This window comes from Cavia porcellus, unplaced genomic scaffold (assembly GCF_034190915.1).
Source record: "Cavia porcellus strain 051 isolate PalLab524CR breed Dunkin Hartley unplaced genomic scaffold, mCavPor4.1 scaffold_24, whole genome shotgun sequence".
In the NCBI taxonomy this organism is placed as follows: domain Eukaryota; kingdom Metazoa; phylum Chordata; class Mammalia; order Rodentia; family Caviidae; genus Cavia; species Cavia porcellus.
This window is the reverse complement of record NW_026947507.1, coordinates 54,269,720-54,285,685: the sequence shown is the minus strand read 5'-3', so window position 1 is coordinate 54,285,685 and position 15,966 is coordinate 54,269,720. Positions and strand designations below refer to the sequence as shown.

General features: G+C 45.5%; 1 protein-coding gene across 8 annotated transcripts in view; it reads left to right on the top strand.

Annotated features, from left to right (window-relative positions):
* Window positions 1-15,966, top strand: part of Pkib (cAMP-dependent protein kinase inhibitor beta) — an 83,466-nt gene that overhangs the window by 43,315 nt on the left and 24,185 nt on the right. Inside the window, exon 1 of one of the 8 annotated variants that reach the window (XM_063235085.1) lies at window positions 14,871-15,356. The exons of 6 other annotated variants lie outside the window; for them this stretch is intronic. The gene's annotated coding sequence lies outside the window, so the exon portion shown is untranslated. Of the gene's footprint in view, window positions 1-14,870; window positions 15,357-15,966 lie in introns of those variants that run through there. One more of the 8 variants, XM_063235081.1, reaches the window with a different exon arrangement.

The window sequence follows — 15,966 nt, the reverse complement described above, 5'->3', positions numbered from 1 at the left end:
TCCCTTCTGTCCCCTCCCCAGGTCCCTTTCCCATTTCCACAAATCTGTCTCTTATTTCCTATCATCTGTCTTTCATTTTGCTCTTTAAATTGGTTATATTTTGAATTTCTTATACAAGAGAAACCATATGCTATTTAACCTTCTGTGTCTGCTTTCTTTCATTTAATGTTACGGACTCTCAGTGCATCCATTTTGCTACAAATGACCGAGATTGAGCTGAGCAATAATATTGCTAACAGTTATTGAATGCTTTCTTTATGAGGTTGGCAGAATTATTATTCTCTGTTACTAATGAGTAAACTGTTTAGAGGTCCTGAGCTTACCAACAAGACAGAGGAGGTTGGTGGAGCTCACATGACTTGAAGGTTCTAGCATCCTCTAGCCTGCTGTTTTCCAAGAGCAATGTTTGAACAAAGAATTATGGAGGTTAAGGTTAATGTCTCCATTTCTTAGGCCTATTTCTGTTGTTTTCCTTATCCTGGTTGTATTGTTTCTTCTACATTTCCTGAACTTGGAATATTTTCATGAAAATTATACTCTTATTTTAGTCCATCGCCTGTCCTGTGTAACTGCGGTGATAGTTTGACGTCTGTTACCACTGCGGGTCAGAGGAGACCCAGCAGCACAGGTACTGTGAGCTGCAGTAGACACTGGCTTCATCTCAAGCCATATCTTTTTTTATTTTAAAGAGAATAAAAACAAAACAGAGTAAAGTCAATTAAAACAAAACAGTGAAAGTGGTACAGAACTTCAAACAGGACAATAGGAAATCAACAATGGCCAACATAATAGATCTTGTTATCTTCACCGTAGCTGTCCATTCCCTCAGACACAGTGAAATCAAATAAAACAAAACAGAATAAAGCCAATCAAAACAGAACACTGAAATAAAAAATAATGTGGAATAAAGCAAACAGTGAGAGCAATAGTGAATTTCAAAAATGAGACAGAAGGAAATCCTCCATATTTGCTGTATTGTATGCTGTTATCCTCCTAATAGATGCTCAGACTACTGACCTTAGGCCTGCGGAGTCAACCAGACAGTTAAGCATTTAGTTGTTTTTGTAGCTCGGTTGCTGTTAACTGAGCCTGTCTTCCCAACCAGCCGGTTGCTTATGGGCCAGGGTGTGGGGGTTGGGGGAAGCAGGTGGGGAGAGCCCACATGTTGGTTGGTGCATTCACGGGGAGGGTGATCTGGCTTCCCTCTTCCTGGGTCCCACATGGTCTGCATGGCTCACAGCAAGGATGAACTGGCTTCTTAATGGGCTCCTCCCACACCCAGCATGGCTTCTGCCGACTCAGGGAGGGATGAGCTGGCTTCTGTCTTCCCGGAACTCAAGCCATTTTAAATGTTCTTGGATGTGAGACCTGCTAGTTTGATTCTGATTTTCCTTATCTTGAGAATGAACTACATACTTGGGGACACCATACGTTGAGGAAAGTTCCTCATCTGGGGAAATGAGGACTGAGACAAGTATGTACAGAAACACTGCGGTTCATTGACTTGGCAGAGTCCACACGCAGGTCCTCTGGGAACTGCTAACCTGCAGTGGAGGTCAGGGTCTCACACATGGTGTGGCTTAAAACAAGAGTAATGGCTTCACTCATGGGCCTGGACCGCAGGCCCTGGGCTGGAAGTCTGAGCAGGGCTGTGTTCCCTGGAAGTCATGGGGAGGCACCATCCTCGCCTCTTCCAGCTCTGGAAGCTCCAGATATGCTGCAGCTGGTAGGTGTGTCGATTCCTGTGATGGTTCCCCTGTATGTCTGTGTCTTTACTGTCTCTTTTGTAAACACCCAAGTCACACTGGGTTGAAGCATCTGACTCCAGTGTGACCCCCTCTTAACCTACATTAGTGGAAACTATTTCTAGATCGGCTTGCATTCACACGGCCTGGGGTCAGGACTTTATCACTGGGAGAGAAACAGTCCAGCCCCTGACTCCGAACCTGGTGTTTTTCCTCATTGCTAGAATGTGATTGGCTGAGACTGGCCCCTCAGGGAGGTGTGCAGGGGGCTGGATTCGTGATGCCCAAAGCAGTTGGCTCCTTCATGTTTAGAATGGATATTCATTTCACCAGCTCATTCACAACAAAATGGGAACCTTTTCATGACTGTGTGCCTATTCTTATTTCTGAAGGCCCCGGGATAGTGGTGTTTCAGTCAGTGCAGTGGGCTATGACAACGGCAGTCACGCCAGGCCGTGCAAATATCAAAGCTGCCGGGATCTGCACATGGAGCTGATGCTGGGTGGGAGTGAGCCAAGGGTCAGAGAGTGACTACTGTGTGGCGTGTGGCTTTTGGCGGTGGCAGCTGCTTCCAGATTTCCTTTCAATGAGTCACCAGCTGCCTCTTTGCTCAAAGGCAGACAGACCCTGACACAAACAAGGCACTGCCAGGAGGGGGTACGTGCAGCCTGCTGTGCGGTCCCCAAGCAGGAGACTGTCATCTTTCAGTCTAGGGAGGGAGGGGAAGCTGGCTTTAGGAATACATTCCTGGGGTGTCTTTCCTGTTTCTTTTCACATTTGTCTTAAAGAAGACCTTTCTTTTTTGATTTTAATGTGTCTGACTGTCTTCAGGTGAAATCTATCAAAATCATTTCCTCTCCAAAACAGACAAGTATCTTTAATGGAATGCTAAGAGTATAGTGTACCTGTGAGCACCATTCTAGGGAAAAGGCATCTTCGTTAAAAGATATGTTAGAACATTTTTAGTTCTGAATCTGGGCTTTAATGACATTGACAGTTTTTAAATTTGGCCACAAGTATTCCATGGACTACAGGGATTAGGGCATGGTCCTGATAGCATGGCAGTGGCCCCTAAGAGGGCCTCTTCTTACAAAGAGCACGAGTTTAAAGAGGTGAGCACCTCCCCTCATCTTCCTAGTTTAAAAATCATGACAGTTACAATGATAAGGAGGAACAGAAACATGGGAGGCCCCCTCGCTTAGTGAAGATAAATAGGAAAGCAGAAATGAGGATTTTATCCTGAGTCTCTGTATTGAAGAGCTAAGAAAAATCTGTTAATTTGTTCAGTGTACTCTTCGGGGGTTGTTCTCGCCCTCGGAGCACTCAGAAGTCTCACTTCTAAAGACCCTTCAAAAGTGAATTCATCTCAGAGTTTCACACTGTTTTCACACTGTTTTCTTCATGTCATTGTGAAACTCAAGACTAATAATCTGGATCCTATTTAGCTAGAAGCATCCAAATCCACATCATGCTAAGTGGTGAGCAGAGTTTTATACCTGGAAATAAGATTCCCCCTCTGATCTTCTCTTCTTGTGTCCCTTTTCTGGACTGTAGGAAAATGATCGAGACTATCAGGACACAGTAGATTTATGATCTCTTAGATTATTTCACAACGAGGAATAACAGGCTCAGAATCACATGAATTCACATGTGGTTTTGAAAAGAACTTGATAGAGAGAGAGAGACAGAGAGAGAGAGAGAAAAGGGCTATAGTCAGTTATATTATTTAAAGTGCAATTAAAATTTTCATAAGATTTTTTTTAGTCTTCTATGCATAATGGATTATTTAGAAGCAATTTGTGCAGATAAAACTGAACTGATGCTTCTGTCCTCCAATAAGCAAATAGTCTGTGCTGTCATTGTATCATTTAACTTTGTGAGGCAGTTTTAGCATCAACACGAAGAACAATCACAGTACTGACTTCATGTATGAGACACGTGCTGTGTGTCGGGCAGTCTGCTAGCATCTTACACATACCGCCTGCTTTCTCTTCTACTGCTGTGAAATACATGTCTTATTTCTGCATTATGTTAAGTCTTAGTCTTGTTTCTGCATTTTAAGTCTTATTTCTGCATTGTGGCTAAGGAGATTTGTGCAGAAGTTGCCCACAGCTGCTGTAAAGCCAGTCGGCCCCACTGCCCCAGGCGCCCATCCTGCTGTCTTTGATGTCAGCCTCTTTTGCAGCATGAGGCTTTTCATCAACAAGTTTTCAGGTCTGCCTGGCTCCCTTGCCCTAGGTTCTTTCCCTGGACTCAGCTTCTCCACCAGATTCCAGAAGATCAACCTTGCAAAAACTCTCCAACTCCGGCAGGCTCGGAGCAGCTAAGAAAATGAAAGTGCAAAGTCTAATACTTCCTGGAGCAGGTGAGCTTGTTCAGGAGGCACCGGATTTTAGCTACTGAAAATAGTTTCTAAAATTGGATCTATATGTTTTGCTTTGTTTTGCTCCTTTCCACCTCCAGCTCTCTGTTGCTTCAGGTGTCTATCAAGTCACTGGCTGGGAGAGGTGACAATGACAACATAGTCATTGACACTCTGGAGCTGCCTTCATTGATGCATCACAGTGTTTTTAAAACAGATCAAGTTGTTTGTTTGTTTTTTTGGTACTGGGGATCGAATTCACGAGCTCTCACTTGCCAGGCAGGCGCTGTGCCGCTGAGCTATAGCCCAGCCCCAGATCAAGATTCTTTGGACAGGTTATTAATCTTATCAATGCTAATAAAAGCCACTTCAAAAAAATACAGGGCCTAGTACATGTGACACCAAAGCAGAACCCATCACTTTCCCTTCCTCTGCTGCTCCATAAGACAGCTTTGTGTTGCAGGCCTGGGTTCAAATCCTGTCTCTGCTTGACACAAGCTGGCTCAGAACCTCAGGCTCCCTCAGGCATCCAGTGGCATTTGTATTTCTGAGGCTTTTTGGGAGGATTCAGTAAAAAGCTGTTCAAAGGACCTAGAAAATCATGGCACCCAGCCTTGGTTCGCTTCCTCCCAGCCCACCAGCTGGGACGTTCATCTCCACATCTGACGTACTTCTCACTGCTCTCTCTTGTGAGCAGAAATGGTTTTTGGATGCCAGATGTGAATCTGCTAGTGTGGATATAACAGTCTTGCTGTGGTTAGACTCAGCATATTTTCCATTTGTTTTATAAGTAACTTCAGAAGTACGGCTCTGCTGCCTAATAGTTTCCTCTTTAACTTCGGCTGCACCTGCTGAAATGGTGTGTGACGGGGAACACGTGTGGGATTTATAAGCTGACCTCTGTTGTTCGAGGATTATGATGTAGGTAGGAAGTCCTTCCAGGCTAAGAAGTTTAATAATGGTGGGAACAATTGAACATCATTGCTTTCCTGATGCTTTCTGAAGAAATGTTAAGGAGCAGTGAGTAGCTTATGAAAATGTGAGTGGAGCCCGGCGTGGTAGCGCATGCCTATCATCCCAACACTCAGGAGACTGAGACAGGAGGATCGCTGTGAGTTCCAGGGCAGCCTGGGCTACCCAGTGAGTTCAACTGAGTGCCTGAATGCATTGGCACCATAGATTTTTTTTGTGGCACAGGAGAAGAAGGTAGAGGGAGGGGCTCTGGGGTCCCAAGGCTAGAAACTCTAGACCCCTGCACAAGCCACACCTGGGGAAATACAGGCTCGGGTGGGGTGAAGCAATGGCAGTTGCACCTGTGGGATGCTGAGGGTCAGGAAACTCAGCCCCCGACCCCCACAGCTGCACCCACTCCTCACACAGACACAGCTTGCACCAACTGAAAAGAGGAAGAAAAGTAACGTGGTCATGCTCAGGTACTCTGCACCCATTTGCACAGGAAGGGCCTTGTAAGGATTATGCTTCTCACCCTAATCCACTGGCAAGAACAGCAAGTAATGTCTGAACATCATGCAAAAAACAAAAAAAAAGTGTGTGGGGGTGTGGGATCTCTGAGTGGGAGCTGTACAAGAACTTCAAAGAAGCCTGATGACAAAACTCCAGTTTAGCACTAAAAACTGCAGCAGAGAAAACTGTCCCCAAACCATGAGGAAGCCCATGGCTAATGCAGTCACTTGGTGAAGAGGGGAAGGAGCCAACCAACAGACCCCCTTTCAAAGGAAAGGAAGCCGATGTTAGTTTCCTACACAAAGTCAGTTAGTGTGAAAATGCAGAGATAAAACAAAAATCCTGGAATCTTCTTCCCTTGGGGCAGCAATCACTTGTGTCCTCCACATCACAGCTAGAGGAGACATCATCTTCAAGGAAATGCACCAAGGAGCAGTGCACCGCCCAAGATGGGCTTGGGATGGAAACAAGAATCTTGTGTCTGGCCACTCCCTGGAAAACGTCTTTGTGGTCCTTTGGTCCCTGTGGTCCCATGGTCAGGCTGGGTGGGGAAGGAGGACCATTGCAGGGCATGGTACAATGCTACCTGAATGTGTTGGAGCATGGTGGCCCCAGGAGTGAGAAGGCGTCATACAAGTCATATGAATTCCTGAACTTGTGCCTCTGATAAGCACAGTTGACATCCATGTGGCCAACACTGTGTCATCTCTGTTAACTTTGGAACTCACACGTGACATTTGGCGATGTACTGACACAATAAACATCGAAGAGAGGGTTTATTTTGACTTGCTGTTTCTGTGGGGAACATTGGTCTCCTGGGGAAAGTCGCAGGACATTTTCACTTTCTTTCCCCCTTGATCCTCACACTGCGTTTCTTCCTCTATGGTGAGAGGTTTTAAAAAGAGGCAGAAGGATGCGGTGGCTTGTCTGTGCTTTTCTTCCTTGGAATTCTGGAAATTTAAACAGACTAAAGCATGATTAAGGAGGGGCATGAATGGTTTTCTTTTTGGAGAAATGGCTGCTGTGATTTCTCATGAGATCTTTAAGTGGGTTTAAGACATTTATAGACCACAACAGAATGGCCTTTAAAAATGATTGTCAGCTTGAATGAGAGTCAATTCTGTTAGTGCCGTGTTTCTAATCATCCCCTTTCACCTAGGTGAGAACAAACAGGATTTTTTCCTCTCTAGCTGCTGCCGATTCCTCCTCCTCTGCGGAGAACAGCCGCCCTCAGTGAGGTTTGGGGAACTCCCTGAACCTTTTTAGTGGAGATTCTATTACTTCTCACCTTTCCAACCACTTCTCCTATACAAAACTGCTGAGGTTTCTGCCTTCAGAGTTCCTCTGCCTGAGCTCTGGTCCATATTCCTACTGGCTTTTCCATCTGCCCCACCCGATCCTTTGTGGCTTGTTCGGCTGTTGTCCTGTTTTCCTAGACTGACCTGGGAAATACTTCCTCTCACCCGTCTCCTTCACTCAGTTCTCCGTGGGCCGCACTGCCTGTGTATCTCCATTTCAATTCTGTTTTTCACGTTAGTACATCTTAGTTGGGACATGAGTTTTGCTCACCCTGTCCGATGTGTGTCCGGCTGGCGGCACAGGGCTGCACACTGACGTGACACCTGTGTCGGGACTGCACATCGGGACTTTGTTGCTGAGTCACCCGAGCCTCGGTCTTGGCAGCTCGTGGGGATGACTCACTGCCGCAGATGCGGTCCAGCAAGCAGGAAGTGAGAAGAGGAAGCAGAAGCCAGTGTTTGTCTTTCTAGACTGGGTGGCTCCTGCTCCTAACTCATGTATAGGGGCAAAATCTCCTACACAACCATACTTACACCTAGCAGCAGGGGAACGTGGTACGGTAGTCTGCAGTCACGTGCCCAGCAGCTTCCCTGTGCCCAGCAGCTTGCCAGTGGAGGAAGGAGAAAAGAGCTTGTGACAACCAGCTAGTGTTTCTCCCGTACTTCCTACCTGAATTTTACAATCTTCACTCTTTGTTGGGTTTTTATTGCCCATCACCAAGATTCCTACAGACTCTTAGCTGTATTGCTGGAGTTGCTTGTTCAGTGAATCCACTCATTCTTTCAAGACTTACTACTTTGTGGCCAGATTTGGTGACATATGCCTGTATTCCCAATATGTGGGAGGCTGAGGCAGGAGAATCATTGTGAGCTTGAGGCCAACCTGCGCTTCAATAGTGAGTTTAAGGCTAGGCTGAACTGCAGAGTGAGACCCTGTCTCAAAAAAAAAATTGTTTATTAAATCGTATTAAACTCACACATAAACCTCAGCATAAAATGTGTCTCAGTCTATTTCAAGCCTTTATTTAACTTCACTGCTTTTGATAATTTGCTTACCCAATTAGGAAGCATTGGCTGTTTACTGTGTGGTGGTTATACAGTCAGTTGATTTCCTAAACGGTTCATCTGGGTTCCGTGCCTAGAAAACGTCCTCGGGTACACATGTGTCACTAGGCTCCATGGATCACCTCTTTGTGGTGCTTTTCTCCATTGTCAGGTGCGAGACATTAACTCTTCTCAATAATCTCTGAAGACCAGTCTTACATTTGGAGTGTTTGATTTGCTTTACTGAGTCCAGTGTTGTCTCTCTGACAGATTTCAATTTTCATGTTTCATATAACAGTCATTTTCTTTGAGAAACAAAGCAAAATTGGAAAAGAATGCCTGGCGAACGGCTGTTGGGGTTTAGTAGCTCTCTGAAGGTGGAAAACGATCAAACAGAAGCTGAATCTAAATCTTAACTCATGCGTGTCTAGTTGCTTCCTTGTTCTTGAACTAACACTTGACCTAATCCCCAGTCCTGCCAGACCCACGTGGAGACTTCTTCACGGCAGAACACGCCTCAGGCCAGCCTACACCGAGCAGCATCTCCTCCCCAGTCTAAGGTGCTGGGAACAGAAATTTACATAACTAATCTGTTCTGGTTTTTATATTTGAACTTAAATTTTCAAGAAATTTTCAGGACAAGGGGAGACGTGAATCTGATACAAATTCAGGGCCAAAGAGGCACTGGAAATTTTGGTAGTTTTTTCATCATGTATTTTGTACACATTTTGATGTTTAAAATATTACATATAAGATATTATTTATCACAATTTTTGAATTGTTGGATACTTCCTTGCAATTGTGTATTGAAGGATTTTCCTTTCTTAGGAATATATTTGAAAATAAACTGATATGGCTGGGTATATATGGAAGACAAAATAAATATTCACTATTTCCCAAACACTAGAAGCAAATAATACTTAAAATCCTATCTGCTCATGGCTTACATATCTACAGCTGAGTCAGATCACACACTCAGGGACACCAGACGGGGAGGGGAAAGGACCCCAGATTCATTCTTAAAGTGACTTCATCGCATTGTATCTAGAGCTGACTTTTCTTGTTTTGTCCCCAGCCTGTAGCCCATCTCTGAAGGGCAACCTGACCCTGCAGTTACCTAACAGTGCTCCTCAGCCTGCCTATCACTGACTCACAGTACCCAGGGGTCACAGTTTAAGGGAGGAGAGGTTTGATTCGCTCAGAGGTTTTCTCCCTTGTGGGCTGGCTCCGAGGCTGAGGCTTCATGGTAGTGGTGGTGGTGGAGCCTGGGGTGCAGAGCTGCTCAGTTCCTGCTGGTCAGGGAGCAGAGCAAGGGAAAAGCCCCATCGAGGAAGGGGCCAGGCACCAGACTGGACCTCCAGGCAGCACCTGGATGACGCATGCCCAGAAGTGCGTTCCACTCATCCCCAGGTGGATGCCAAAGCTGACCAAGTTTAGCTCTGCCTTGACACACAGACTGTGTCCTAGTCGGGGTGAGGGCAGGAGGAGGGAGAGGGTCAATCTCAGGCCTTGCAGCCTGCAGTACCCAAGAGCTTCTGCTCATCTCTGTCTTGTGTGTTGGTCGGCTGCCAAAGCTTTTATTTGAAAGAAAAGTTTTCTTCAGTTTAACAAAAAATAGACTATCAGGAGACTGAAAGTCCTCAGGGTCTCTGCCCTAGTGATTGTATTTCCTGTCTGATCATTGCTTTAGTGATTTTTCTGCTCCTGCTCTTAGTGTCTTATGTTTGAGCTGCAGATGTAGGACTTGGCTGAAGGGAAACAGTCTCAGACTGAGGGAGGTGGCGAGGAGGGGTGCGGAAGCTGTCTGGGAACGAAGTGAAAAGACACCCTCCTTTGTGTGTAGAGGCCCTGCAAGGTGGTAATGCACACAGTTAGGCACCTGCACGTCTGAGCAGCAACCCCTACGTTTTGACATTAACAAATTACTTCTCATATTCTTCCTCCTGCTGCCTGCAAAACACTGTACTAGGGTCAGAGGAATGAGTCATAGCTCTTGCCCTCCTAAGGCTTTAACAAGCCTTGTGTGAAGCAGGAAGGAGATTGAATCAGAGATTTTAAAACACACCTGTAAGTGTGAACAGAGAGAGACAGAGACAGAGAGAGAGAGAGAGACAGAGACAGAGAGAGAGACAGAGAGACGGAGAGACATCACAGAATGTTAGAATGTTTCAGGGTGCAGAAGGGCAGCAGAGATGATTATTTCAGGGAAGGGCCTCTCCAATTGTCTCAGCTTGGATGGACCAATGTGAGCCAGGAGCAGAGGATATTGTGGGTGAAAACCTCAAGCTTAGGAGGGCATGCCAGGGAGGCATGCAGGGCGAGGCAGACAGGTCTGCTCTGGGAGGGCACCTGTACTGTACTGTGACCTGTCAGTGAGACGGAGGCTCAGGAAGACTTGTCATAGAGTGATCAGCAGCAGACGTCCCCAAATCTGGGTAAAGAGTGGTGCTCACTGTGGCTGGTGGCGCTCACTCGTCACCTCTTTGACACAAGAGGATGAAGAGTTGCAGCCCTACCTGGGAACTGAACGACTTAGACCCTAGCTCAAAGTTTAAATTAAAAATAAGAGGCGAGGGTTGGAGCTTAACGTGAAGGCCCTAGGTACAATCCTTACTACCACACATGTTACACACGCACGCACACATATGTTACACATGCATACACACACACACACACACACACACACACACACACACGAGTGGTCATGCATACAAGAAAACCATTCAGGATATCGTTGCCATGGTCCCAAGGAGTGCGTGACCAACCAAAGCAGCAGGCAGAGCCTGAGGGAGGGAGTGCACCGAGTGGCCAGGCTGAACCCCAGTGGGTCGTGGCCTGTGCTTTCCCATCCTCCTTCCTTCCAGGGCTGAACCCAGAGCCACTCTGAGAGCAGCAATTGTGTATGTGCAGCTAAACCCCTCCTGCGTGGTTGCATGCAGGTGCCAGGAGAGCTGGGGCAGTGGCTCTGGTGCAGAAGGGATGTGTTTCTACAGCTTCTCAGGGGTAGTTGTGATGTTTCTTTCTAGTGATCTCCTGTGCTGCCATTCTCAGTCTGCTCAGCGGTGGAGAGGGGCGCTGTGTGAACCCCAGAGCAGTGCCTGCCGAGGCCACAGGAGCATGTGTGCCTGGCATAAGGTCCCTTCGCTAGGAAGCAGCAAGGCCTGAGTTAAGACCAGAGTTTTGAATCAGGTGCATTTCCTTCCAGAATACCTGCATTTTCTATTATGACACTGCTTTTTTTTTTTTAAATAGCTCTGCCATGTATAATTCCGTGAAAATAGGGCAATAACTGGAGATTTATGGGTTGTTACCACATCTCACTTGGAATACTGCTGTTGGTTTCTGACTCACCTCTGGAATTTAATTTTCTTCTTTCCCAGTTTCACTTGCTTCCAGCAGAGTGGAGTGACCTTCTACAAGTCAATGTCAGTGGTCTTATTATGTCTTAAAAATGGTAAGGACTTCCGTTTCTGTTAGGTAGACCAGTTGCTTAGAGAGGCTGGGGCGGGCCCACTGACCCAACAGCTTCACGGGGCCCCTCTGGCTTTGCCTCTCGGGGCTCTGGCCACACTTGCTTTCTGTCAAGCCTAAGCGCGCTGCGCTTTTGTTTCTGTATGGCACACATTTCTCTGAGAGCTTTTATTCCTTCACATCCCAGCTCACACTGCCAGCGAGTCAGACGGTGACACACACGCAGCAAAACCAAGCGGCACGGCACAGGCAGAGCTTCCACAAATCAGTGTGTGAGGTCACATCAAATCTTGCTGTTTTCCTCTGTCTTAGTTGTTACCAGATAGGAATTCGTGTTATTTTTTGTTTTGTTCTCTTACCATCTGACTCCATAAAAATAGTAAAACTTTTGCTGGGAATATAACTAACACATAAAGCATTCTCCAAGAGAATTAGCGAATTCGTAAATGAACTAAAGTGATTCTAGATTAGCTAACTTGTAGCTGAAATTAGCTTTGTCAAAAACTATTTAGGATTGAAAAAAACTTTTATTTCTGTAAAATAAACTGTAATGTATGTATTTCTTAATACCTAAATGATATGATTTCCCTTGAGATTTTACTGAAATTGTGTTTCCCTTTCTGAAGTCAGTATGTTTCAGTAATCAAAGCTGATTCAAACAACTTGGGGTTATGACCAAACTGACATTTTTGTATTAACCTGGAAATGGTGCTATAAAAAGTATCATATCCCAATTTAGTGCACTAGTGAAAGACAGACAAGCGTCATAATTGCCTCTAAATGTCACATCTTTATTACACTAGCTAATTAAATGAGGCCTTTCTAGTCCAGCTCCACTGAAAATGATTTTCAATGTGGGATTGTTTTCAGTGTGTTATCTGGGATTCTCCAGAGAAACAGCCTAGGTGGGAGATGACAAGAAGACACTTGTTAGAGAAATCGGCCTGGGCAATTGTGGGTCTGAGAAATCCCGGAACAGCGGGTCTGTCACCTGTGATCCTGGGGTGCAGGTAGCGTGCCTCAGTCCAAATCTGAACCCTCAAAACTGGGGAACCCAACAGCATAATTCTTTGTTTGGAACTGAAGGCCCGAAAATCCAGGGAGGCCGCCGTGATGAGCCCTGGAGCCCAAGGCCAGGGAGCTCGGGGCTCTGATATCCACAGCAGGAGGGAAAGGCGGGTGTTTGGCCCAGGGGAGCAGTGCACCCAGCGGCCTCTCTTCTGTGGTTTGCTCTCCAAGACTCCTGGACGGTCGGATGCACCTGTCTACAGTGAGGGCTGACCCATACTTGTCTCCTCTGGAAACACACCCAGCCGCCATGTAGGGCCTGAGCAATTTCTAGGTATTCTGTAATCTAAGTTCCACTGCCCCTGACGTCAACCCGCACAAGCAATACTTTATTTTTTCCTCAAGGATGAGTTCAACCCTGTGACTATGTGTACTTAACAAAGGAGGCTTGGAGAAGGCCTTGTGAAGGCGGCTTCCAGAGGCAGTCAGTGCTCAGTGCTCAAAATTGCTTCCTCCAGCTCCAGACGGAGTGACTGATTGGAGGGCAGGATGGAGTCTGGCAGGAGAGTCTTGCATTCTTGTCTACAGATGGGCTGTCGAGGCCTACTGACTTGACATCCATGATCATCCAGCCCTTCAATATCTAAGAGCCAGATAGAAAAATAGATTAGAAAAGTACCAAACAAGCAAAAACAGATAGCTTGTCTAGTCTACAATTCTATTTAAAAGAAAGGCAATTAAATTTCAGTGGAGGAAGCTTTAAAAGACAGAGATTAAGGTTAGGATTGCCATGGGGAGAGTGCTGGCACTGGGGCCAAAGTTCGTGATATGGATCAATGCTCCCAACGATAGGGTCTTGGTCTCCTAAAATTTCCTAAAATGATTAGAAGGGTCCACAAAGCCGTGTATCTGTGTCTCCAAAAACACGGTCACATTATCTGTATATTCAGTCATTTCTCAATGTATATAGGTCATTGTTACAAAAGTAAGAATTATTTTTAAGTATTTAATTCATAAAAGCACTTTTTCTCAGTTATACAATTTCTCAGTCAACAGATTATCAGAAAATTAGCTGTGCAAAATTAGAGAGGTCATCTTACTGACCCCAGTAAACACAGCTGTAGTGCCTCCACACTGCTTCTGAGGTCTGAGAGGTCCTGAGACTGTCCTGAGTGCTGCCTGTGATCTCTCCTTCCGCCCTCTCTTGCCGTTTCCAGAGGCTTCATCATGCTGTCCCGGTCCTCTCTAGTCTGCAGCACCTCAGGATCATGTCCCGGCTCTCCTTTTCTTGCAGAAAGTGGAGATATCATTAGGATGGTTAAACTTTGAACACAACTCTACTGACGCCCTGAGGACATCATGAGAGGACAGTGCCGCCGAGAACTGCGTAATCAGTGTCACTGCTGCTGCTCCTGCAGCTGTGCCCATTCATCAGGGTCCAAACTTGTTGGCTTTTTGTTTATCTTGCTGCCTTGTTTAGTATGTGCCCCCATTGCTTCAGTCCTGCCCTGCCTGCTGGAATCTGCCATGTGCACAAAGGATCTGATGTTATAAGATGGGCTTTGTCCTTGAACAAACTATATGTTATCGTTGTCTTATCTTACAGAATAAGCCTGGCCCACAGGGCTCACGGGTGCAATGTCCAGGCAGGATTTTGAAATTATCCAGATGCTCTGTCAAATTGGTCTCCTTCTCACATCTTTGAAATCAAGATAGTTTGTCTTGTGTGTTGTTTATTAACTACATGATAACACAAGTTCTTTCTAACTTCAGAATTCTCAGATGCCAACAGTGACTCATGCGTTGTCTTTTGTTTTTTCCTCTTGCCCTCATTAGCATTAATTAGTTTGACTGCGTCAATTCCATTAAATTGTAAACCAGGAAAAGGAATCGGGATTAGCTGTGTGATGGTTGGGGTTGGATATACAGCAAGTCTTTGTGAAAAATTAACTTGGAAACAAGTGTATTGAAACATTTCTATACATCTTTAAATCCTGAAGTGCACCTGTTGATTTCCCCCAGATGCTGACCTTCACAGGTCATCAAGGAGTGCGGTGAGAAGTTTGTCACTTGCCCCTAGTCAGAGGCACTGATAGCGTTGGGCACAACTCCTGGATTCCCGATTCTTAATTTAAGAAATACAATTCAGCACTAAAATTAAGGAAGAGTTTTTGCAAAAGGCGCAGGTGATCCTAAGGAGATGCAATATTTTTAATGACCTAAAATTCTATTTATAATGATAATTATTGGGTGCATATGAGAAATAGAAATGAGAATGACCTGGTTAATGTTTCCCCAGATGAACCTGGAGCAAAGATTTAGAGGGGATTAAATAAAAGAGAAGAATCTGGGGCTCAAAAGAATGTCCCTATGTCTTAATATGGCAGCAAAATGCCACATTCACTTGGCCTCAGTGGAACCGGTGCCTCTGAATAAAGAAATACTTACTGCGGATTTGTGCTATGACTGGGACAGCTTACATTATATTGAAAGTACATTAAAATGATGTTGCAGGCTGTACAGAACCTTCTGATTTGTAATTTACTATCAAGCAGGTTTTGAATTTTAATCATGGCAATTAGCAATATTTAAGGTGACAGAAACTACACAGGTTTAACACCAGGGAAGCCCCTCTGCTTTCTCTCTGTGTGCCGTGGAAGGTTTGCTGGAGAAAGTGCACAAGCAAGTAGTAAACAGAGAGCAGACAGCTGGACGTGTGCTGTGCTCTGCAGTGTTTCCGCACCTGTGAACGCGCAGCACCCTCTCTGTGCACCCTGCGATGCCGGTTATTGCCAGAGTTCAGCGGCACCAGCTCGTGAGGCTTCACGGTTCTCTGAAATCTCGGTGCTCTGAGGTGGTGTGGAACTTGGAGTTTGAAGCCAGCTCTTCCTGAGACCAAAAGACTGAGGGCCCATTGACTGGTGACGTGGTACCTTGGACCAGGACATTCTGCGTCCGAGTGAAGTAAGGACCATTACAGACATACTAACTAGATTTGCTTTAAGCTCACACCTTTTGTTGCAACTAAAATATGTCTTCAGTTAATTTTTCTTATCTTAAAAATTCCGAGTTTTGAAGTTATTACAATTACTATATCTAGCGCATAGGTCTGAAAATCAAGTGGCTTTCTGGGAATGTGTTTTAATCACGACTTTTCTCCTTGGCTTCCTGCTATTTCTGATAGATGGTTAGAAAATTTAGGTTGGTTTGATTCAGACAGGTCTGTGTGTAGACCAGAGGACTCAGAGGACAAGCGGTGGCTGTTTTACTCCTGGAAAGTGGATAAAGAAACCTCAGGTCTCCTGCCTACATTGCAGCAGCAAATGAGAAAGCTTTGGTTAACGAGGGAGCATTAGAGGAGCGGGACCACGAAGAGGTGATAGTGTTTGTTGGTGCGACGCAGCTGGTGGTGCTTGGAACACAAATTTGGGGCTAGCATTGAAAACAGATGGCAAAATTCTTATACTAAGAAAGTTCTTTCCCCTACTTTCCCCAAATTACACCCCTTTTCCATTAGTTAACTGTGGCAGCATTAATGACCTGGGTCTTTGGTCTAAGGCTTTATCTGGGCTTC